Genomic DNA, 23,548 nt, shown 5'->3' with positions numbered 1-23,548 from the left:
GTGAAGTTCAAGGGTGGACTGAAGGCTACAGAGAACATGCAATATTCAATTCTGTGATTTCTGAGCTTTATCAAAAGGGACCTCATTAAAATGCACTTTTTTGGTTAATTAATTCCATAGGTTTTGGGAGAGGCTTTTAAAATAATTCTTCTTTTTTTTTTTTTCCATTTGAAAGGCAGGCAGACAGAGAGAGAGAGAGAGAGGGAGAGAGAGAGAGAGAATACACAGAGAGAGAGAGAGGGCACACAGAGATTTGGTTCACTCTAGAACACCCACAATAGCTAGGGCTGGGCCAGGCCGAAGCCAGGAGCCAGGAACTCAATCTGGGCCTCCCACACAGGTGGCGCTGGCCAACCAGTTAAACCATCACCTGCTGCCTCTCAGGGTGCACAGCATCAGGAAGCTGGATGTAGGAGCAGACCCAGGACCCACGTGGTATCCCATCTGCTAACCAAATGCTTGTTACAGAGATTTAAATGAGAGAATGTCTGCAAAAGAGCTCAGCACATGACAGATATGGAATTGCCCCCCTTCCCTCTTCCCTCCCTTCCTCCCACCCTCTCTCCTTCCCTCCCTCTATCCCTCCCTTCCTCCCACACTCCCTTCCTCCCTATAGCTAGTTTCAGAGCCAATACTCTTAACCCCAAGCCATATGGCCTCTAAACTTAACATCTTAAAAACTGAACCTCCTTCCTTCTGTGATGTGGCAGGACTGGCACTAATTTTCATGACATCTGCAGGTGTCAGGCCCATAGCCCTCATTCAGCTAAAGGCTTGTGTTAGTTGAGTCTTCCCCCATCACGTCAAGGGCCCTCTTGTTCAGTATCTTTCAGGTTTATTGATTCTTCCCCCATTTTGAGTCTTTAGCTAATCATTCACTTGTCCCCAGTGAAGAGAGCGTAGACCCCTGTCCAGGATTCCAGGAGCCCAAGACAGGGATGAGCTTGAGGCTCCCAAGGAAACGTTGGCAAACCATAGGAGCTTAAGAGCGGCATTTTATAGGAGGGGACAGGAAATCAAGGGGAAGAAGCCCAGCTGGCTGAGAACCCTGTGCTGGCCTTGTGCATCTGAGCTGCCCTTTGGCTTCAGGTCTGACCGGTCACTTGGGAATAGGCTGTTGGGAAATTCACATCCTGTGGTTATTTCAGTATTTTAATTACCCAGGTAGAACAGAGATTTTCTCCCTCTCCGCAGCTCTATGGAGGAATAGATCCTTTAAAAACACATAAGAAATAGACTTAAAAAAAAAAAAAAAAAGAACCCAGACCCTTTTTGGAGGGTTTGTAGCTGTCGCTTTCTGAGATCTTCCAGGAACCTGAAGCCTTCTCCATAAGGCAGGAGTTCTGAGGTTCCCCCTAGGATGGCGCTGGGGCTAGGTGCTGGGCAGGGGCAGAAGGTCCCAGAGACTGGGTTCCAGGCGGCAGAAGAGGACGGCATCCACGCTGTCACAGCCCATGCCAGAGCTGTGTCTCATCTGGACGTTTCCGTCAGCTCCCTACATGAACAGCGCACTTCTCAGCGTCATCCCTCTTGCGCTTTTTCAAACTTCACAGCCTGTCTCTCCAGGTTGCCTGGGATGGAGCCACACACTGGGGATACCTCCTGGGGTGGAAGCAGAAGCAGAGCCCACTGTGCTGGTGTGAGCTGTGTGCCCAGAGGTCCACCTTGGCCTGAGTCCCTGTTCCTTGCGGTGGGGCGGGTCTCAGGCCCTAGACATTTGTGGTACACATGTGACTTATCTGCCAACACACACAATCACACCATCCCTTAATTAGAAACTCTCTCTTTATACCAGGGAAAGCTTCTATTGCTTGTCATCAAAAACATACTTGTTCCGTGGCCTTAACACACATACACACACACACACACACACAAATTGCCAATTATTCCCCATTCGTAGACTCTGGCAAGACACAGGGAGAGCTGTTTGCTTTCCTTTAGGCCAAATTAAGACTCGCCTTTTATGGCAACTTACTTGTGGGAGTAATTTTCCAGCTCATTTAATTAAGCTAATTGATTCAGCAATGCTGTCAAGGGGTTACACAGGGCTGGGTGCTTGGGGCAAATTACTCCTCTACTCCCAGACCTCGCTTTGAGCAACAGCCTGCTTTGTTGTCCTGTCTTCAAACCCAGCTTGGCAATTTTGTACCTGGTGAGTCTTTGTGGCACACAGGTAAGTGCATGTGGAGAGCCACTCTGTATTAAGTGCTTTGAAAGGGCTGGGTGCTGAGCCCAGGCGAGTGGTTTTATCCAAGGAACAATGACCTGCAGAGGCATGAGAGTGAATGGTAGTAACGGGGTGGGTGGGGACAGGGCCTGGAGCAGCTCCCTGTGCAGCCAAGGCTGGCCTGCTCTGCAGCAGGCAGTGCAGATTTGTCAGGGGACAATCTATAGCCCATGTTCTAGAACACCCAGTGCATGGACCCTGAACTGGTTTTAGGAAAAATTACAGGGGTGTTCCAAAATTTACGGAGGAATGGAAATGAAAGGTTAATTGATTTCAGGGCAAAAATTTTTGAAATCCCTGCCTAGTTTTCTGACACCATGCATTTATCCACCAACTTTTTGAAGGCACCTCTAGGTGTGGATTTCAAAACTTGTTTTTCACCAAAATCAATGTATCTTTTATTTTGAGTTTCCATGAACTTTTTGAAGTATTCTTGCAAAGGGGTTGTAGGAACGTAGATCTTGTGAAATTGCAAAATGGGTTTCTTGCCTCTCTTCTGATACACAGAAGTCTCATGGGGCATTGGGGCAGTGGTGGGAGTGAGTAAAGGGATGGGGACAGAACTGAAAGGAAACGTTGAGGAGTCAGTGGTCACCGAGGCTACGCTACGGCCAGGCACTGTCTGTATCTCTTCTTTTAATCCTCATTAAAACCTAACAGGACAGGTCCCATTGCTGTCCTCAAATGCAGAAGAGAAAACGGAAGCGTGAGAGGTTATGGCTCAACATGTACCTGGCCCAGGATTTGACAGCTGGTAAGCCTGGAGTCAGGACTCACAGCCCGTGTTTGAACCTGGCTCCAGGAAAAACTTCTGGTGCAGAACACAATGACAAGTTCATAGGCTTCTACCTCTGCATTGATATGCAAACTTCCTCATGCTAAGTTAGTGAGGAAAATGAGACTGTGTGTGTGTTGGTCTAAGCCGGGCTCGCAAGCTTGTCTGTCGAGGGCCAGGTATTAAAAGTTTTTGGCTTTGTGGGGCACGTACAGTTTCTGCTGGGAATACTCAGCTCTGCCTTCTCACACAAAAGCAGCCCCAGACAGTGTGTAAACAAGTGGGTGTGGCTGTGTTCCAATAAATCTTTATTTACAAAATAGTCACTAGCCAGATGTGGCTCATAGGCTGGAGTTTAGCAAGCTATGGCCTAAAAGATGGCATTTGCATGGGCGTACACCATTAAAAACTGGCCTGAAATCTTCAAAGGCGAGCCAAGCCTATGATCCTTCTATTTTCCTTATCATCTAAATGCATTCAGGTTTTCATGCTCAAGCTCTTTCTTTTAATTTATTTGAGAGGTAGAGTTACAGAGAGAGAGAGAGGGAGAGACAGAGAGAAAGGTCTTCCATCCCCTGGTTCACTCTCCAAATGTTTGCAATGGCTGGAGATGAGCTGAAGCCAGGAACCAGGAGCTTCTTCCTGGTCTCTCACTGGGGTGCAGAGTCCCCAAGGACTTGGGCCATCTTCCACTGCTTTCCCAGGCCATAAGCAGAGAGCTGGATCAGAAGAGGAACAGCCGGGACTCAAAACAGCGCTCATATGGGCAGAGGCAGAGGCTTAGCCCACTATGCCACAGCACTGGCCTCACAAAGTGATTTCTTGAGGCTCATTCTCTCCTTCTGTTTTCTTCTTCCAGGTGAGAATTCAGTGCCTTGTGTAAGCCTGAATTTCTCATTTTTCCAACTTAAAAGCAAGGGTGGTCAGGCCACCCAGGGCCTTGGTGAATGGTGGGTGAGAGTCAGAGCCCTCTCCAGTAAACAGCGTGGACTGTTTATTGTGTTTTTGAGGCAGGGAGGCCTCAGGGAAATTCTGGGAGGCTGAGTTGGCAGAGACACATGGTGGGCTGTGGCCCGTTGTCACCGACCGATGGCAAATGCGCCCTCCCTCTGTGCTCCACGAGGAACACTTCTGTAATAATTTTCCTGTCCTCATTAAGTTCGAGTTTGCAAGGAGGCTTCTGAAAGCCAAGTTAAATACGCTGAGGCTTTATGTCTGAGATTCAGGGCGCTGCCACCCAGGCAGGCGAAATGCCTGGCATGAGAGTGTCTCCCACGGAACAAGGTCGGGGGGTGGGAAGCTCTCCTCCTAGAGAAACTGGCATAACTCAGCCCATATTTCAGTCCAGACAATATCATCTTAGAAGGAAAAACAAGCTACAGTTCAGAGGCAACAGCAACAAAAGATAACGTGTGACAATTTAAAGAAATAAAAAATGTAATTTCAAAATGTGAAGGGGGAGACAGGGAAGAAGGTGCTGCTTCTTTCTTTATATGTCTTTTTGATTTCTCTTCATTGTACAGATCATATTTTTGTAGAAAACTGTCAAATATAAGCTTGTTTTAAAAAACATACTAGGGAGGCTGGTGCTGTGGCACAGTGGGTTAAAGCCTGGCCTGAAGCGCTGGCATGCCATATGGGTGCCGGTTCGTGTCCCAGCTGCTCCTCTTTCGATCCAGCTCTCTGCTATGGCCTGGGAAAGCAGTAGAAGATGGTCCAAGTCCTTGGGCCCCTGCACCTGTGTGGAAGACCTGGAAGAAGCTCCTGGCTCCTGGCTTTGGATTGGCGCAGCTCTGGCTGTTACGGTCATTTGGGGAGTGAACCATCGGATGGAAGACCTCTTTCTCTCTCTGCCTCTCCTTCTCTCTCTGTGTAACTCTGACTTTCAAATAAATAAATAAATAAATCTTAAAAAAAAATAAAAAGCATACTAAATGATAAGGTAGCGGCCTCACCCTCTAAAATGAAGAAGGGACATTTCCTTATGTGGTGCTGATAGTCATTTTTAACAGAGTGAGGGGTCCATGGCTGTGTCATCCAAGTGGTCAGAAGAATGGCGGATGGTTGCAGGTAGGTCCGCCCCGCTTCATGCAGGTGCCTCTGCTGGTTATGAAGATGTCAGTCCCGGAGGTGCCTGCAGACACGTGCTTCACGATGGCTGTGGATGCCTGGGGACAACCTGGATTGGGAAAGGAGCTGAGAGGCCCTGAGCGAGAGGGCAGCTGAGAGTCTGTACCGTGTATCTGACATGCTGCAGAGACAGGCTATAGACTTTCCAGGCTGCTCCTGTATTTAGGAATCTTCTTGCCTTTTACCTTCTTTCTTCTGTCTCCCTTCTTCCCAATCATACTCTATTTCCCTGCTTTGTTTTCCCTGTAGGTGCCATTATGCAACCATGAGAAAGAGAGAAGGCAATGCCAAGATAACCCTGTGGACAAGGGCCACCATTCTGACTGCAACTTGAGAATCACCAAGGTTGCAAATGGAGGCTTCTCATTAGGAATAAAAGATGTTATGGATCAACATTGGTGCAGGTTTGTTTTAGGCTGAATTATAAAGAAGGGCATTATTCTAAGATTTAAAATCCTCAATGCATTACATAGGAAACTTGATTGACAAGGCTATAACAATGCCTCTAAGGAGAATTTTCTTTTCCTTTTCTGTTTTAAAATGTTTTCTTATTGAGAGATAGAGAGAGGGAGAGAGATCTTCCAGCTGCTAGCTCATTCCCTAAATGCAATGAGCCAGGAACCCAATTCAGGTGTCCCATGTGGGTGGCCCAGATCCAAGTATTTGAGCCATCACCTGCTGCTTCCCATGGTACGTATAGCAGGTAGTAATGGGACTTGAATCCAGGCACTCCAATATAGGATGTTGGCATCTTAACCACTATGCCAGATACTTGGCCCCATTTTTCCTTTTCTTAGGAAGACTATTCCAGGTTCACATGTAAAAAGTAACTTTAAAAAAAAAAAAGATCCTTGAATTTGTTAAATTGTTGTCCATTCCACAGGTATTTATTGAATACTCCCCATCTGACAGACATTGTGTTAGACCCGAGTGTGAAAAGGGATACAAGGTACCCTTCCTGCTCTCAAGGAACTTCTTGAATGATTTGTGTCCCACTATGGCATAAATGTACCTGGAAAACCTATCTCTTCTTCTGTCTTTGGAAGTTTCTACTGAGAGGATGAGCATGCATCTGGGTTGACTCAGAACAGTCCTGGTTCATGCCTCTTGTCCCTGGGGGATTATTAGTGACTCCACCTTTCTGTTTCCAAGGTGCCTCAGCTTGGTTGGAGTGATGATTCAGACTCTGTAACCGTAGGCCCACATTCATAAATAGGCCCATGAAGACATGTATTTACCCAATGACTTGCTTCTTTGTCCATAGCTGGTAGTGAGCCTCTGTCCAAAGCAGAACCAATCAATTTCCTCTCTTGAAAATTTGTCCTGAGACCCAGAGGTCAAGCCACATAGGATTGAGCAGTGGAAATGAAATCTGTTGGAGTGGTGGCTGCGTCTGTTACAGGAACAACCTAAAGGCACGTTTGCAAGTCATCATCATGGGAGCAAGGCAACCAAAGTCTTCAGGGAGAAACCAGGAGGGAGAAGGAGATTTTTTTTTTTATTAATGGCTCAGGCATTACCCTTGGGCTTGCCAAGAAGTATGGCCTCTACTACTTCCCACCCTTTATTCCAAGCAGTTATCAGGAAGCAGCTGGGAGTGGGGTAAAGCTGCCTATTTGAAAGAGTGCCCTGAGCCCCCTCACACCCTTCTCCCTTCTCCTTTTCAGGAGGCTTCTGCTGTCTCTGAATTCAAAAACTAGAGACTGCAAGGGAAGCCTTCCTAAGTGTTCATGTAGACACAGGATGCAACCATAGAAGCTGAACATTTTACCCTTGGTTATGATGTCTGATCACCAGGATTGAAAATCCGTATCTTGGTCACTAGAGCAGCAGAAAGAACTCTGGGGATACATTATGTGGTATGCCACCAGGCAGGGATGAGGACTTTCTCTCTATAGTTACTGCTTCCTGAGAGTATGTAAAATGGGCCCTGTGTATGCCATGGGCCCCAGAATTGGAGTTAAGAAAGATAATTTTGATTTGGAGCAACAGTCTTTCTAGAGACCAAAGTAGTTTGGGCTATCAGAGCAATTAGATGAATCCATTGACTGGAAGACAAGTGAGGTACATTCTTAGTCTCTCAAGGGGCCACCTGTGCCCAGGGGAACTTCCCTAAACTGAGCGCCCCATCACCAAAGCTGATGGAACCACCTCAAGGCTGAGTTCATAGATAATGGACTGAGTCAGTTGTTATAACTCACTCAGGTGAAGCCTGAAAAAATCTGAACTCTCACTGTAAGCAATTCACATGAGATGCATGCCTTCTATCCTGCACTGGCCACCTCAACACAGGAGTGAGGAAAAGGAAGACAGAGGCGTATGAGGGCAGACCGTACCCCATCCCTGGATAGGTCACTTGAGCCCCAAGGGCAGCTGGGGAGATGAAAAGAGAAGAACTTCCCATTGAATACAGAATTGGAGATCACTTATGGTTTGGATATGATTTGAGTGAGTGTTCAGAGAATCCTTGTGTTTGAAGCTGGATATGAAAGGTGGTTGTATCTTTAAGAGGTGCAGCCTAGTGAGACATGATTGAAGGCATCACCCTTGGAAGGAATTGATCTAGTTCTCATGAGAGTGAGTTGTTACAAAAAGAGCAAGCCCGGCCTCTCGCTTATCTCTGGCTCTACGGTCTGCTCCCACTGCTGTGATGCCATTTGGCATAGGGCCCTCACCAGAGCCAAGCCAATGCTGGCACCATGTGCTTGAACCAGCAGAATTGTGAGCTAAACAAACCTCTTCTCTTTATAAAGTAGTCAGCCTCAGCTATTTCTTTATATCCATGGAAAATGGAGTAATGCCGAGATTTAGAGTTGATAGCCCTGACTTGTGCAGAACTGAGACTGCATTGATAATTAAGGGTGACAGGAAAGGTATGCTCTAGCCTCAGATGTTGTTAAAAATGCCTTCACCCAGGCAAGAAGGGCAATTCAACAGAGCCCAGTTGACAGAAGGTATTCTATAAAGGAAGCAGTTCCGTGTTTATCCTTCAGGGAATCATCACACCAATTGGTGAAGAATGTTAGATGTTCCCTCAAACTCAGCCACCACCTTCCCTGCAAAACTTAGGACCACAGCACAGTTTAGCTTTTGTTTCCCTGCCTCCTTCTACCTGGGTTCTACCATGCTGCTCATGTCCAGTGGAAATGGATCAAAAAAAGTGGGCAAAGCCAAGTGCCTAACTTTATCAGTGCTTGCTCACGTTCCTGAAGGTGGCGGAAGATGAGAAAGATGAGAAAAGCAGCTGCCTTACTCCTTGGTGGGAGTAATAATGAAAGGAGTTTGAGAAACACTAATCTAAGGAAGAAAAATAGAAAAGAGAGCCCCTTAACTTAAAATGCTGGACAATGTTTTTCCACTTTCATAGGCATATATAAATTCCTGCCTTGATGACTCATGTGAGAGAATCAGATTTATAGATGGCCTCTGTTTCCAAGTGGAGATTTGCCTCTGTTTCTGGCTTCCCTGGAGGTCTTGGATCCAGAGAAGGAGACTAGGCACACCAAACCTTGCCTGTTTTTTCCAGGCCACTTAAATATTATACAGACATTGGGCTAGAAGGAGCAGCTTCCAAGTTTCATCTCTCACAGTTGCCTTAACCTAGCCTGTTAGCAATGTTCAAGGCCTATGGCTATTTTTAGGACCTAGCATCGAATTAATGTGGAAGTTGATGAAAAGAATTTATTCCACACCTATAAAAATGGAGAATGAGTTCTAAGATTGTAGCAAGGCAAATTAAGCTAATATGAGCATTTCTGGGTTATGAGTGCTACATTCCAACAACAGCTTGATATGGTCTCCCTTACTGCTCTTCTGCATGCTTATGGATGCAGGTATAATTAACCAGCTGCATTGTTTTCCAGTAGCACTGTTGGCCAATGAATGATTGTCCATCACTGGGTCTTACAGACAGCAAGGTTGGCATGGTGTGCCCCTCATTTTTCTTTCTCTAACCTGATGTGTCCACAACACAGTCTTCTTTGGAACACTGGCTACCCCATGATTTGTACTAGCATCACAGTCCTGTGATCTTTGCCTGGATAAGTGTCCATCAAAGCCAGCCAGTCTGGGTAACTTCTCCAGCAGGTGAGGACGTGTAGTGAGGTCAGGGAAAGGACGCTTTAGGTCAAATTTAGAGAGAACACAACTGGTTTGCATTAATAATCCTTGATTTTTGTACATTCTAAGAATGCAGAGCTATTACAATATTTGAAAATCAATGAACACAATTTCTCTATATTAACAGTCCACAGGAAAAGGATCACCTGAGAATATCAACTGTCCCAATGAAAGCATTTGGCAAAGTTTAACAACCATTCATGATGAACTTGTAGGAAAAAAAAGCAGAGTAGGATTTAAAAACAGGATAATAAAGATTATCTGCAGGGGCCGGCACTGTGGCTCAGTGGGTTGATCCTCTGCCTGTGGTGCCAGCATCGCATATGGGCGCCGGTTCTAGTCCTGGCTGCTCCTCTTCCGATCCAGCTCTCTGCTGTGGCCTGGGAAAGCAGTGGAGGATGGCCCAAGTCTTTGGGCCCCTGCACCCGCATGGGAGACCTGGAAGAAGCTCCTGGATCCTGGCTTCGGATGGGTGCAGCTCCGGCCTTTGCAGCCATTTTGGGAGTGAACCAACGGAGGGAGGATCTTTCTCTCTGTCTCTCCCTCTCACTGTCTGTAACTCTACCTCTCAAATAAATAAATAAAATCTTAAAAAAAAAAAGATTATCTGCAAAAACCCTACGGGGCCTTATCTGAATGGCAAAAGACAAGATAGTAAAGATGTCAGTCCTCCCCAAATTGATAGGCAGGTTTAACTCAATTCCTGTCAAAATCCTAGAAAGGAAAAGAATGAGCATAATTAAAACAATTTTGAAAAATAAGACCAGACCGGGAGTGCACCTGATTGAAAGATTCACAGCCACACATGCCGTGGGCTGCTGGTGGTGTGACAGACACATACACTGCAGGAACGGAATAGAGAACCTGGAATTAGACCCATGCAAATATGCTTGACTTATTTTTTTTTAACTTTTATTTAATGAATATAAATTTCCAAAGTACGATTTATGGATTACAATGGCTTCCCCCCCATACCGTGCCTCCCACCCACAACCCTCCCCTTTCCCACTCCCTCTCCCCTTCCATTCACATCAACATTCATTTTCGATTATCTTAATATACAGAAGATCAGCTTAGTATACATTAAGTAAGGATTTCAACAGTTTGCTCCCAAACAGAAACATAAAGTGAACAATAATAGATGATTTTTTTAAAATGATGATGCTTGACTTATTTTTGACAAAGCTGCAAAAGCCATCCAGAGGAGGAAGGGCAGCCTTTCCAATGAATGAAACTGGGGCACTGGCCATCTAGAGAGCACTTTTCCCCTGCAGAATAACCTTGACTTACACAAAAGTTAACTCAAAATGGAGGATGAACTTCAACATTAAGCCTAAAATTATAAAGCAGACATAATGTCTTCAGGATATAGGATTAGTAAAGAATTTTTAAATTTTACACCAAAAGTGTAATCTGTAAAATAGTAAGTGATGGCCGGCGCCGCGGCTCAATAGGCTAATCCTCCACCTTGTGGCGCCGGCACACCGGTTCTAGTCCTGGTCGGGGCGCCAGATTCTGTCCTGGTTGCCCCTCTTCCAGGCCAGCTCTCTGCTATGGCCCGGGAGTGCAGTGGAGGATGGCCCAAGTGCTTGGGCCCTGCACCCCATGGGAGACCAGGAAAAAAAGCACCTGGCTCCTGGCTTCAGATCAGCACGATGCGCCGGCCGCAGCGCACCCACAGCGGCCATTGAAGGGTGAACCAACCTTTCTCTCTGTCTCTCTCATTGTCCACTTTGCCTGTCAAAAAAAAAAAAAAAAAAGAGTAAGTGATAACTTCATTAAAATTCCAAATTTTGCTCACCGAAAGACTCTGTTAAGAGGCTACAGAGAAGGGGAAACTTACGAATGACATATCTGACAAAGACATAGTATCTGGACTATGTAAAGAACTCTGTAAAGTCAGCAGTAATACACAAACAACACATGGGCAGAATACACACACACACACACACACACACACACACACATATATATATATATGAAGAGAACTTTCACCAACAAGATATACAGACCGTAGAGAAGCACATGAAAAGTTTGCTCAGCAGTCATTAGCCACTGGGAAAATTAAAATTAAAGCAACTAAACACCTATCAAAATGGTTAAAAAAAAAAGTATTGACATAGCCAAATTTGGAGAGGGTGTGAGGAAACTGGATCACTCATACATTAATGGCCTGGATGTAAAATGATGGAGCTACAAAAGTTTGGAAGTTTCTTAAGAAACCAATCATTCCACTCATCAGTTACACCTTTGGGAATTTATCCCAGAGATAGAAAAATTTGTGTTCACACAAAAATCTATATACCAGTGTTTATAAAAGCTTTATTCAAAATAGTCAAGACCTAAGAGTGACCCCAGTGCAACAGATGAACACTTTAAAAAAATCAATCTGAGGGCCGGTACAGAGGCATAGTAGGTAAAGCTGCCGCCTGCAGTGCCAGCATCACTTATGGGTGCCGGTTCAAGTTCCATCTGCTCTACTTCCAATCCAGCTCTCTGCTACAGCCTAGGAAAGCAGTGCAAGGTGGAATAAGTTCTTGGGCCCCTGCACCCACATGGGGCACTGGCCCAGCCCCGGCCACTGTGGCTATTTGGGAGTGAACCAGAAGATGAAAGACCTCTCTCTCTCTCTCTGTGTCTGTCTCTGCCTGTCTGTAACTTTGCCTTTCAAATAAATAAATATTTATTTACATAAATATATTTTTTAAAAAATCTGTTGTGTGTCTGTATCATGGAGTATCACAGCAATGAAACAGAAGAAATTATTGATCCACTGGACTTAGATGAATCTCCAGAGAAGTATGCTGAGATATAAATGCTGACTCCCGAAGACTGCATAGTGTGTGGTTGTGAGATGATTTGTAGGCAGGTGGAGGAGCTGTTGGACAGCTCCAAGAGACCCTCAAAGACTGCTGATTGGTAAGTGGTTTGTCACCTGGGGGGTGACTTGCAGTGGGACAGCTGTGGCCAGCCCTGCATAACACACTGGCTGCACCTGTGTGACAATCTCGTTCTGTGCACCATCCAAGCTGCCTTGATTTGTGTGCACCAACCTAAGCCTCCCTTTCTGTGTGCCGTCCAGGCCCACCTTCCAGGAACCGCCATGCCCCCACCCTCCCTACTGCAAACCATAGGTTTCACAATATGCTAGCTGGAAGAATCCAATATACCTACAGGATGTGTTCCCTGCCTCCTGACCTTTAGGTTACTATAATAAAATCACCATGGGGGCACTCCCACTCGCATCATGCACCATGAGACTTCCGGTATTTCCAGAAAAAGGCAGAGATTGGAGCAGTGCTTGAGCCTCGCCCAAAATCTGTCCAGTTAGGCTCTACCCCAGCCAACACCAGCTATGAACCCCAAAGTGTATAAAGAGAAGGACCCATGTGGTCAAGGGGGGCTTTGCTTTGCTTTGTTGTTGTTTATTTTTCCCCTTGTAGACAAGGTTTTATTAATTTATTTTTCTTGTTTGGGGGTCTTTTGCATTTTGGCTGTTTGTTCATGCGACTTTGTCTCTGGAGCAGGCCTGACTTATTTCCTGAGTGTGCACTTTGGTTTTACTCTAAATAAATCCTGCTTTCCCATACACACTTTCCACTTTGAATTGTTTCGTGCTAGGAAGCAAAAACGTGGAATAAGCCAAGCCGGACAGCCTGCAGCCCACACAGTATTTGTATGATATTCTTGAAATGACGAAGTTATAGAAATAGCAAACTAGCATCTGCCAGGTAGTGAAGAGGATTGGGGGCGAGAGGTAAGTGAAAGGGAGCGATGCTGTGATAAAAATGCCCCGCTTGCTTCTTGAATGTGTCACTCACTGTCGGTGTCCTAGCTGTGACCCTGTGTATTTTTGCAAGTTGTTTCCCCTGAGGGGTGACTGGATGAAGTGTAAGGGTACCTCTCTCTCTTTTTTTTTTTTTTTTTTCACCATGGCCTGTGAATCTGCAATTATATCAAAGTAAAACATTCAACTTTAAAAGAAGAGTATTTGATGAAAAGTAAAGTTTCATCTGTCATTGTCTCTTAGCTATCCAATCCTTTTATCCAAAGGCGATTTTCCTATTTATCTACTCTGAATAGTATTTGAATATACAAACTTAGACAGGAGTATACATATGGTATTTCACCATAGTTTCAGTTTGCATTAATCTTCTTATGAGTGGAATATCTTTTTTATAAAAGTGAATATATTCTTTTTCCTGTGAATTGTTCTTATCTTTCACCTGTTTTTCTATTTGAGTCAAGTCATTTTTTCTATTTAATTTGTAGGAACTTCACTGTATTTGAGGAAATTAGCTTTTTATGATATGAGTTGCAATTTTTTTTCCAATTTGCCTGCAATTACTTTACTTCCCTAGGGTTATTTTTTTCCATGCAGAAATTTTAAAAATGCAATTTGTCAAGTTAACTAATCTTCATTTTTCTGAGTCATACCTAGAATGACCCTGTCTCCTCTAAAATTCTTAGCGTTAATTTCCCCACATTGCTTTTATTACTTTTATGATTTCATTTTTTCCTTAGGGATCCAGGCTCTGTCTTTTCTTTTGGTAGCATGTGTATTGTGTGGGCCTTGGTCCTTTTGATCACAACATGATGTTAGCCTCTAGCATCAAGTCCATGTTCTGAAAAGTAGATAGGAGAAGAGCAAAAGGATGAAGCAATCAGACATTGAAAAGTCTACTCAGAGAGTTGCAATGATCAATTTCTGCTTACACACACTGGCTAGGACTGGGCCATATGAGCACTCTTTTTAAAATATTTATTTATCTATCTATCTATCTAAAGAGAGAGAGAGAGAGATCTTCCACTGATGGCTCATTCTCCAAATGCTAGAACAAGCTGAATCCAGGATCCAGAAACTCAATCCTGGTGTCCCATGTGGGTGGCAAGGACCCAACTACTTGAGTCATCACCTGCTGACTCCCAGAGTGCACATTAGCAGGAAACTAGAATTGGAAGAAAAGCTGAGAAATGAACCCAGGTTCTTTTTTTTTTTTTAATTTTTTTTTTATTTTTTTGACAGGCAGAGTGGACAGTGAGAGAGAGAGAGAGAGAGAGAGAAAGGTCTTCCTTTTGCCATTGGTTCACCCTCCAATGGCCGCCATGGCTGGCGCGCTGCAGCCGGCACACCGCGCTGATTCGAAGGCAGGAGCCAGGTACTTATCCTGGTCTCCCATGGGGTGCAGGGCCCAAGCACTTGGGCCATCCTCCTCTGCACTCCCGGGCCACAGCAGAGAGCTGGCCTGGAAGAGGGGCAACCGGGACAGAATCCAGCACCCCAACCAGGACTAGAACCCGGTGTGCCGGCGCTGCAAGGCGGAGGATTAGCCTAGTGAGCCGCGGCGCCAGCCAAACCCAGGTTCTTTGATATGGAATGTGAGTGCACCAAGCAGTGTCAACTGTGCCAAACATTCACCACCACAGGACCATTCTTAGCTTTAAGGGTGTCTGGCATCAGGAAAAATTTTATCTGGGTACATTAGTGCCTCTTCACCACCAAGAAATTGAGCTTCTCTTAGGAAAAGAAGCTAGCAGTAATATTTGGCAAGAAACTGCCCACAGCCCACAGCCTCCTTACATGATATGCAGGTGCATTCTCTGAGTCCCTTGCTTGTCTCGTTTGTGTACGAGGGGAATCTTCAAAAAGTTCATGAGAAATGCAGATCATGAAAAAACCATGTGTGGGTTTCCAATGTTTTTGCACCAAAATAAAGCCTTTAATTCCATTTTTAATGAACACTTTGAAGGCTGCTGGCATTCGCATTGCTTAACTGACTTCTTTTAGGTACCATTAGCTACAAAGGGTTTGATGTGAATTTGATCCAAATTATCTTATGAGAGTGTCTTTTTCTCTTAAAAGCCTTTATATCTTACTTTTTAAAATTCTGATCAATCTCCTATTCCTATGTGGGACCTTCTTAGGCATTCTTCTGAGGGCTCATGGGCCCCTTCCAATCTGAAGATTCCTCCTTTTTTCAGGGAGTTTTTTTTTTCTTCCTTGTCTCTGCTCTCTTCATTAAAACTCCTATTGCATATATATGCCTCTTACCTTTCTTATCATATTTTCCATCTCTTTGTCGTACTGCTCCTCATTCTGAGAAGTTTGTTCAGTTACAGATTCTGGACCACCACCTTGGTTTTCAGGCTACTTTGTTCTATAATTGATATATTTTATTTTAAAACTACTTTTTTTTTATTTCCAGGAACTCTTGTTTCTTAAATGTTTCTTGTTCTGTACCAACCTGTTCTTGGCTTCTACTGCATTGTCATCTTAATTTTCTAGGAATACCAATTTTACCTTTAAAAATATCATTTGGGTTCTGCTGCTGTGGCGTAATGGGTAAAGCAGCTGCCTGGAGTGCCGGCATCACATATGGGTGCTGGTTCGAGTCCTAGCTGCTCCACTTCTGATCCAGCTCTCTGCTATGGCCTGGGAAAGCAATAGAGGAAGGCCCAGGTCCTTGGACCCCTGCACCCATGCGGGAGACCCGGAAGAAACTCCTGGCTCCTGGCTTCGGTTTGGCACGGCTCTGGCCATTGCGGCTAATTGGGGAGTGAACCAGCGGAATGGAAAACCTCTCTCTCCCTGCCTCTGCCTCTCTCTAACTTTGCCTTTCAAATAAAATAAATAAATCTTTAAAAACTATCATTTGTATTCTCTGCATAGAGAATTACAGAGTGAGAGGGAGAGACAGATGGAGAGAGGGAGAGAGATCTTCCATCTGCTAGTTCATTTCCCAATAGACTGCAGTGGCAGGGGCCACTTGAATCATCTCCCACTGCTTTCCTAGGCTCATTAGCAGGGAGCTGAATCGGAAGTGGAGCAGCCAGGACTTGAATCAGCAATCACATAGGTTGCTGGCATTGCAGGTGGTGGCTTAACTCACTACATCACAATGCCAGCCCCCAAACTGAATTCTTCATTTATTGGATCCTGCTCTTTTATGGGATCAGTCTTTCTTCAATGTTGGATAAGCTTTAGTCATAGGCTTTCCTGGTTTTTGTGCAGAGCTGTTTGCCCAATGGGCTCTCCCATAACCAGGGCAACAGGCTGCTTCTCTGATGTAGTGAGCAGAGCATGAGCTTTCATTCAGAGTTCATGGGCATGAAGAAGCTTGGAGAACCCATGGAGGGTGAATTCAGGTGGGCTTCAGGCTAGGGGTGTTGTCCTTCGGTGTATTTTACTCCTGGTTGGAGCTGTCTTTTTATTTCCCTAACAATCTCATTGGTGGTAATGGTTATAACTTCCAAAAGATTTCTTTAATGTGGTTTCAGCCACAATTCTGGGTCCTTCCCAGACAGAAAACCTATTTCCTGTAAATGCCAACTCTCAGGTTTTATTCTTGGACCAAAAGGTGCCAGCAGATGGAAGTCTCTAGAGACTGGGAGAGAGGCTTCACTGGCTCAGCTGTTTGGAAAGCCGTTTAAAGATAATAAATAGGCCGATGATTGCTAAAGACCCCTGACAGAATGTGAGGGCTGCGTAAAATGACTGATGCTCATAATTAGAACCATCACGACTCATTGTTTACAATTTACACTATGTAGAGAATTTTCTGTTGAAGAAGTTAGAGTAGTGTGTATTTTCTTTTAGAAACTTTTATGATCTCATTAAAAATATAACTTTAAATGCAAGAGTTTTATTTATTTGGGGAATATACTGACAATATGGCAAAGAAATGAGGTATTAATCTGGCTGCAGATGTGTGCATGTGTCACTTGGTCAGCAATCAGGCTCATGCTCTAAAGACCCATTAGATGCTCAGCTCTGAGCCAAGTGTGATGGACAAGGCCTAAGAAACATACCACCATACCACCCTGAATGCATCGGATCTCTTCTGATCTCGGAACTAAGCGGGCTCAGGCCTGGTTAGTACTTGGATGGGAGAAGCAGAGGAGAGGAACAGGGGCTTCTCAGCCGTGCACTTTTTATAATCTGCTTGTGCTCTCGCTGTTCAGAGTTCTGTTTCTATTTCTTTTATGGACTTCTTCCTTTGGGTAAGACTGTTTGCCTTCCTGAGACAGTCAGGTATATTTTTCTTTTGAGGAGCAAGTGCATAACTTGTTTTCAACTTTGGAATTATCACTATCCCAAATATACAGTTTGAATTATCAGTAGAAATGCACATATACCCCAAGTAATGAAATGTTCAGTAGTTGTTTCTTCATTGATATCGTTAGTCTAAAAAAACCTTGATGCAAAAATAGATATATAGCCTAATTCACTACACTTCTTCATTGTGGTGGGATTTTTGTGTGCATACTAAACATTGTGCCCTAGTTATGTGGATCATATGACCATAGAAATAGATGTATTTATAAAAAGTCATGAGTGCTTATTGATAAAATTTATGACTCAAGTTTTTGTCCTATTTCAAAAGCTGGTATTTTCCCCCAAATTTTATCAATAATTTTAGCTCTTTTTATTTTCCCTAACCTACATTTATTAATATTATTGAAAAATAAAACTTTTTTTTAACTCATGTAAAACATGTATATTTTTAAAAATATATACCATTTTCTTCTCAAGCAACTGAAGCTCATTGGATTTTTTTTCCTTTCTGTCACCAGCTCACAAGGTTGAAGTCTGGAAATCTTTTATAAATCTTTCACTGTATAAGGTTTCAATAGGGACACATGGTGGCCTGCAATTAGAATAATTCTGTGAGAGTTTATTTGCAAGGTCTAATTACACAGGTGCAGGCAGCGGCAGGCAGAGGAACCCACAGGAAGGTTTGGGAACAAGGTCTGGAAGCAGCAGAGGCATTACCACCGCTAGACCCCTAGGAGGGGATGGAGTGTGAAGGGGAAGGACGTTGTCAGAACCAGAAAGCAGGAGGACTCTGAGAGGAAGAGTGAGAGAGAGCAGCCCAGGGACACCTTACAGGGAGAGAGGGGTAGTTCAGGTAATAAGTTCCCAGGATACCTCACGTAAGTCAGGTAGACTAGTTACTCAGAATTCACTCTCTTCCTTCTCTGCGACGCCATGGCCCAGTGGGAAGTAGAAGACCCGGGAGTCTGTTGATGGAATCTATGCACACATCAGCCTCCTGGGGTGGAGACCAGCTGGAGATGGACACGAAGGATAAGCCAGATAGACAGGACGTTCATGGCCAGGGTGTGTGTGTGTGTGTGTGTGTGTGTGCGTGCATGTGTGTACACCAGGGAACATGTATATGTATAATAAAGCATCCAAGATGATCTTCCAAGGATGGAGGCTTCCCTAGTTCTCATTTAATCAAAGAGAATTCTGTTTGACCCACAAGAAAGAGATCCTAAAGATTATAAATATATTTAGGATAAAAAATACAATGTAGGAGTCACTGACAGTGAGATGTGTGGATGGGGTCTTAGAACAGCTCTCAAGTCTTCCATGTGTTAGGTGGTGAAGTGACTTCCATGAGTCACTGTGCTAAGTAGAGGCCATCCTAGATCAGGCCCCAGTCCTCCTGGCTGCCCCTTTCCCATTGCCGCCTCTGCAGTTCTCTGAGTTCTATTGACTTCCTAAGGTATTGAATTCCATGGATTCTAGTTAGTCTTCCCTTTAATATACACAGTGCATGTGCTTCCACTCTGCGAGAGAAGCCTCTGGTTTCATCCTCTGCCAGCCTTGGATCAGGGATAACACTTAAAAAAATCTTTTTTTTTTTTTTTTTTTAGAATCAGAGTTACAAAGAGAGGGAGAGAGAGAATGAGAGAGATATTCCATCCATTGGTTCACTCCCCAGATGGCTGCAATGGCCAGGGGTGGGCCAGGTTGAAACCAGGTGCTTCTTGCAGCTCTCCCATGTGGGTTTCAGGCACCCAAATCCTTGGGCCATCTGTCCATTGGCTTTTCCCAGGCCAGTTGCAGGGAGCTATATCAGAAATGGAGCAGCCAGGTCACAAACTGGCACCCATATGGAATGCTTGCGTCCCAGGTGGCAGCTTTGCCTGCTGTGCCAAAACACTGGCCCAGGTTAGAGCACTTTCTTATATATAAAACTCCCTCCTCCTACCAAGCTAACTCAAGCTACAGAGCATTTCTACAATGAGGAATGTAGATTCTACTGGAAATTTAGACAAGAAACAATGCAAATCCTCCTTAAATATCTATGATCTACCCCAAAGTTACCCATAAGCTATAAAAATTCCCTTCATCATGTGGCCATCGATATGTGAAAGATCAGAATTTTGAGGATGGTAACCTGGGACTCAGTTTATTAAAGATCTTCCAGTTCCTAGGATATACTCTCTGTAAGAGGTGGAGGGCAGAAACGAAAAAGTAAATGCTGTTTTCCTGTCATACATACCACAAGTCCATCACAATTTGTGAGAAGCAAGGGGGATTTTGCATGTTGTGGGAGGGGTGTGGGGAGATGCCGTATCCCCACCGAGGAGAGGATGGAGTTGGAGAGCTACAGCACCCTCAAGGAAGGGCCAACTGGAAATGGGAGTCAGCACTGGCCCGAGGAGGAGGGGGAGTGAGAGGAGCATGCGGGGGCTGGCCCCAAGTGAGGGAGCTGGCATCCTCTTGGGTGTGGAATAGGGATTCAGGTGGTTTTTTTTTTTTTTTTTTAAATTCAAGGAAGGAGCACCCCATCAGGTTGGAAAATCTGTGGCCATCCAGGAGTATAACTCAGCTAACACAAACTCTGCCTTCTTTACGTTTTAAAAAAATGCAAATCAACCCTCAAGTGCAAGTCTTCAAGAACAGAACTTGGCAGTGCGCTGGGGCCCCCACCTACATAGGCTCTCATACATATGTTCTAAAGAACTGAGTTCTGCTTTCTTAATGTCCAAAATTGTTAGAGCACGCGTCCCTGCTTGCATACTTACTGGACAGATGCCACTTCCCACACGTCACTCGGGTGTTTCTGAGTTTTGCGGCAGTCTGCGTTCAGATCAGACCAGCAGGGTTTCTGGTTTCTTATCTTGCCTCTGGCTCATGTGCAGTGAGCTCACGTTGCCTCTGCTTTCCCATTGGGGTGTCCGCTGGTGATGAGCTCACTCCAGCCTCAGAATGGAGCCCTCGAGTTCGCAGGGCCAGGCCTGCTCGCTTTTGACCTCCCAGCTGGTGCTGGAACGCCAGACACACCCATTCGTGTCTGTGGGCCATCACAACGCTGCCCGCACCCTGGCTGCCCAAAAATGGCCACATTGCTGTTGCTACCGGCTCCTTCCACCTTCCCAGGGACAGCTCATCCTCACTTCTAGAGTGGATCCAGGGATCCATGTCTCAGAGTCTGGGCACAGTGAATGCCTAGCCTCTGAGAGAACCAGGAAAATCCTCCTTCCGAGTCCAAAGATTCGACTTCATGTCTTCCATGGTCCTACCTGCTTCCCAGTGAGTGTATCAGATCCCCTCAAAATAAAAATTCCGCTTAGATACACCAAACTGGGGTCTTCTCACATTGTTCCAAGAAAATAATAACAAAATAGCCCTCACCTGGTATGTGTCACACGGTCTGAGTTACCTTACCTTCTCCATGGTCACCTTGGTCAAGCTTGCTAGAGACGGTCATTCATTGTTCACTGGGACAACAGTGGTTGGAGCTGTCTCCACAGTGACTTACTGCAAGCCTTCTCACGCAGCTCTCTTCCTTCCAGTCCCCTCCAGAGTCTTTCAAAGTTTTCCCTTGCTTTGCAAACCATTCATCTTTCTCTATTCCACTAGGTCTAGAGACCTTCTGAGTTTTGTTGATATAGATATGCATATTTTTCAGACATTTCTTTTTTATTATTATTATTTATTTTAATTTTTTTGACAGGCAGAGTGGACAGTGAGAGAGAGAGACAGAGAGAAAGGTCTTCCTTTTGCCATCGGTTCACCCTCCAATGGCCGCCGTGGCTGGCGCGCTGTGGCCAGCGCACCACGCTGATCTGAAGGCAGGAGCCAGGTGCTTCTCCTGGTCTCCCATGCGGGTTCAGGGCCCAAGCACTTGGGCCATCCTCCACTGCACTCCCTGGCCACAGCAGAGAGCTGGCCTGAAAGAGGGGCAACCGGGACAGAATCCGGCGCCCCGACCAGGACTTGAACCCGTGTGCCAGCGCCGCTAGGCGGAGGATTAGCCTGTTGAGCTGCGGCGCCAGCCTCAGACATTTCTTGTGTCCTAGTTACTGCTCCTGGACTACAGTTTGCTCCTTCACCAGAGAGACCTCATGAACTCATCTTACTAGTGTAACATGCGTCCAATGGCCCATGTCTTCAAGCTGCCCAGAGAGAAACAAACATGGAGGAAGATCAGAGTCTCTGCTTGTGAGGGCTGCTAAAGATTTGTCTTAATTCCAAATGGCAGGAATAAGATCCATCTTGGCAGGGTGTCTTAGGAAGCTACAATAAACCAGAAGCGGTGTATTTGTGTAGATTTTACAGGGTTTCTGCGAGAAACCATAAATGGGTGTTTATTTTTAATCCCCCGCACAAGGGTCATTTTAATTAAAGTCTTAAGTTAAAGGGAGTTGGTGAGTTTATCAACCTCACATCTGACCTAATGTATCTTCTGTTTCTTTGCAGGGCCATGAAATTCTTCATGCTCTGGGATTTTTGTTTTTCTGAAGCCTTTGACACAGAGCTTTCATTGAGAAGAGGAAATGAAGAAAGAAACTGGTTCCAAGTGCCAGGAGTAGCCCCACCCTAGGGGAGCAGTTTGTGCGAGCAGAAAGCTGCTGAGATGCCAGGGGGTACAGGGGGCGTCAAGAGCGGGAGCACGAAGCCACTGACAGGCATCCTGTCTGCTTGTATCCCATTTTCTGGTTCAACTTGTCTCAAATGCAATCCGGTGCAAGCGTTTTCACTGTGTCCATCATGGAACCAAGTTGAAAAATCACCTGGGGGACAAAGATGATTATGAAAAATGAGAAGACATTGGGCCAGAGTTGATCCGAGCTTCATGATTTCTTAGTTTCAAGTTGAATTCAAACCTTTGGGAATCAGCTTTTTTTTTCTTTTCTCTTTCTATTGGCAAACCGCAACATCCTATTTGTAAGGAAAGAACTTTAAGAAAGACTTCTTGGCCATCAAATAGCTGTTAGAAAACAACAGTATGATGAGTTAAGTATAAATGAATCAGAAACATGTGGATTAGATTTACCTCGAAGAACATGTGGGAAAGGACACAGGCAGTCACATGTAGGGTTTTTTTTTTTTTTTCTCTTCTCTAGGTGCAAGATAGGTTTAGGGAGTTCATCAGCTTCCAACACCAGGAGGATGCAGTTGGTCCTGGGTATATTTTTGTCATTGCTGTGATTGTTATTATTATTGATTGTGATGTGGCCTCTTGGTATTTCACATTGTTTCTTTTTCTATTATGCTTATTGACCAGTCTGTCTCTCTCAAGCCAATTTCCCAGCACCATGAAGTGTTAGTGGCAAGTCTGGGGTGAGGACCCAGAACTTACGCTTGCTTTGCCACAGAATGAGACTTTCTCTTTCCAAATGCGTGAGAGGAGAAGATGTAAAAAGTCAGTCACCCTTTCCTTCAAAAAGGTTTCCCTGAGATATTGTGGGAGGCTCTCTAACATAAAAATGACCTTTATTCTGACTCAAGAAAACTGGTGACTGCCTGAAGTACTAAGGAAGTAAAAGGGAATTTCAAGGGATAAGCAGTGTTTGATGGACATATTGGCAGTTCCATTGAATGATGTTTAATAATTTCCCCGTCCTCCCACATTCATCCACCACCAAATCTTCAAACCTTCCTGTAGCTATGTTCTTATTCCTTCCATTCTTTCAATGGAGAAAATGTCCTTTACTCTACCAAAGGCCAATCTTTCTACCATGCTCTATACTTGAGCTGTCCAGTGTGGCAGCCATCAGCCCTGTGTGGCTTACTGAGCACTTGAAATGCATCTAGACTGCATTTAAATGTGCTGTAAATGTAAAACACTTAGTGTGAAAACGAGTGAAAAATATCTCATTAATTAATGTTAGTAAGCTTATATTAGCTACATGTTGAAATGACTGAATTTTTAATATACAGTGTGAAATGAAATATATTATTGGAATTAGTTTCATTCCTTGTCATATGTTTTCTAATGTGGTTACTAGGACACTTAAAAGTACATAAGTGGCTTATGTTATATTGTGGACTCAATGGTCCCCAGGGTCTCTGAGATATTACTCTTCTAATAATCTAATTCATATCTTCAACTCATCACTTTTGTCTGGATCATTATAATAGCCTCCCACTTGTGCAAATGACTCTCCAAACAAAAGCAAACCAATACTCTCCCTGGACCCCATCACTCTTAGCTTCCACTGTATCCTGTTTACATCATTAGCCAAGCTTCTGGAAAGTGTTGCCTATGTCATTA

At 44.6% G+C, this 23,548-nt stretch overlaps 1 long non-coding RNA gene across 5 annotated transcripts in view; it reads left to right on the top strand.

Moving 5' to 3' along the window:
• Positions 1–23,233, top strand: part of LOC149126637 (uncharacterized) — a 115,830-nt gene extending 92,597 nt beyond the window's left edge. For 4 of the 5 annotated variants that reach the window (XR_016234045.1, XR_016234048.1, XR_016234046.1 and 1 more), the window contains 2 exons: positions 5,382–5,536; positions 21,751–23,233. This is a non-coding gene — a long non-coding RNA (uncharacterized LOC149126637). Of the gene's footprint in view, positions 1–1,387; positions 2,174–2,887; positions 2,982–5,381; positions 5,537–21,750 lie in introns of those variants that run through there. The other variant, XR_016234049.1, reaches the window with a different exon arrangement.
• Positions 23,234–23,548: the final 315 nt, after the last annotated feature.

This window comes from Oryctolagus cuniculus, chromosome 5 (genome assembly GCF_051225735.1).
Source record: "Oryctolagus cuniculus isolate XC-2025 breed Fujian yellow rabbit chromosome 5, ASM5122573v1, whole genome shotgun sequence".
NCBI lineage: Eukaryota > Metazoa > Chordata > Mammalia > Lagomorpha > Leporidae > Oryctolagus > Oryctolagus cuniculus.
The sequence above is the reverse complement of the archived record's forward strand: the minus strand, read 5'-3'. Positions and strand labels throughout refer to the sequence as shown.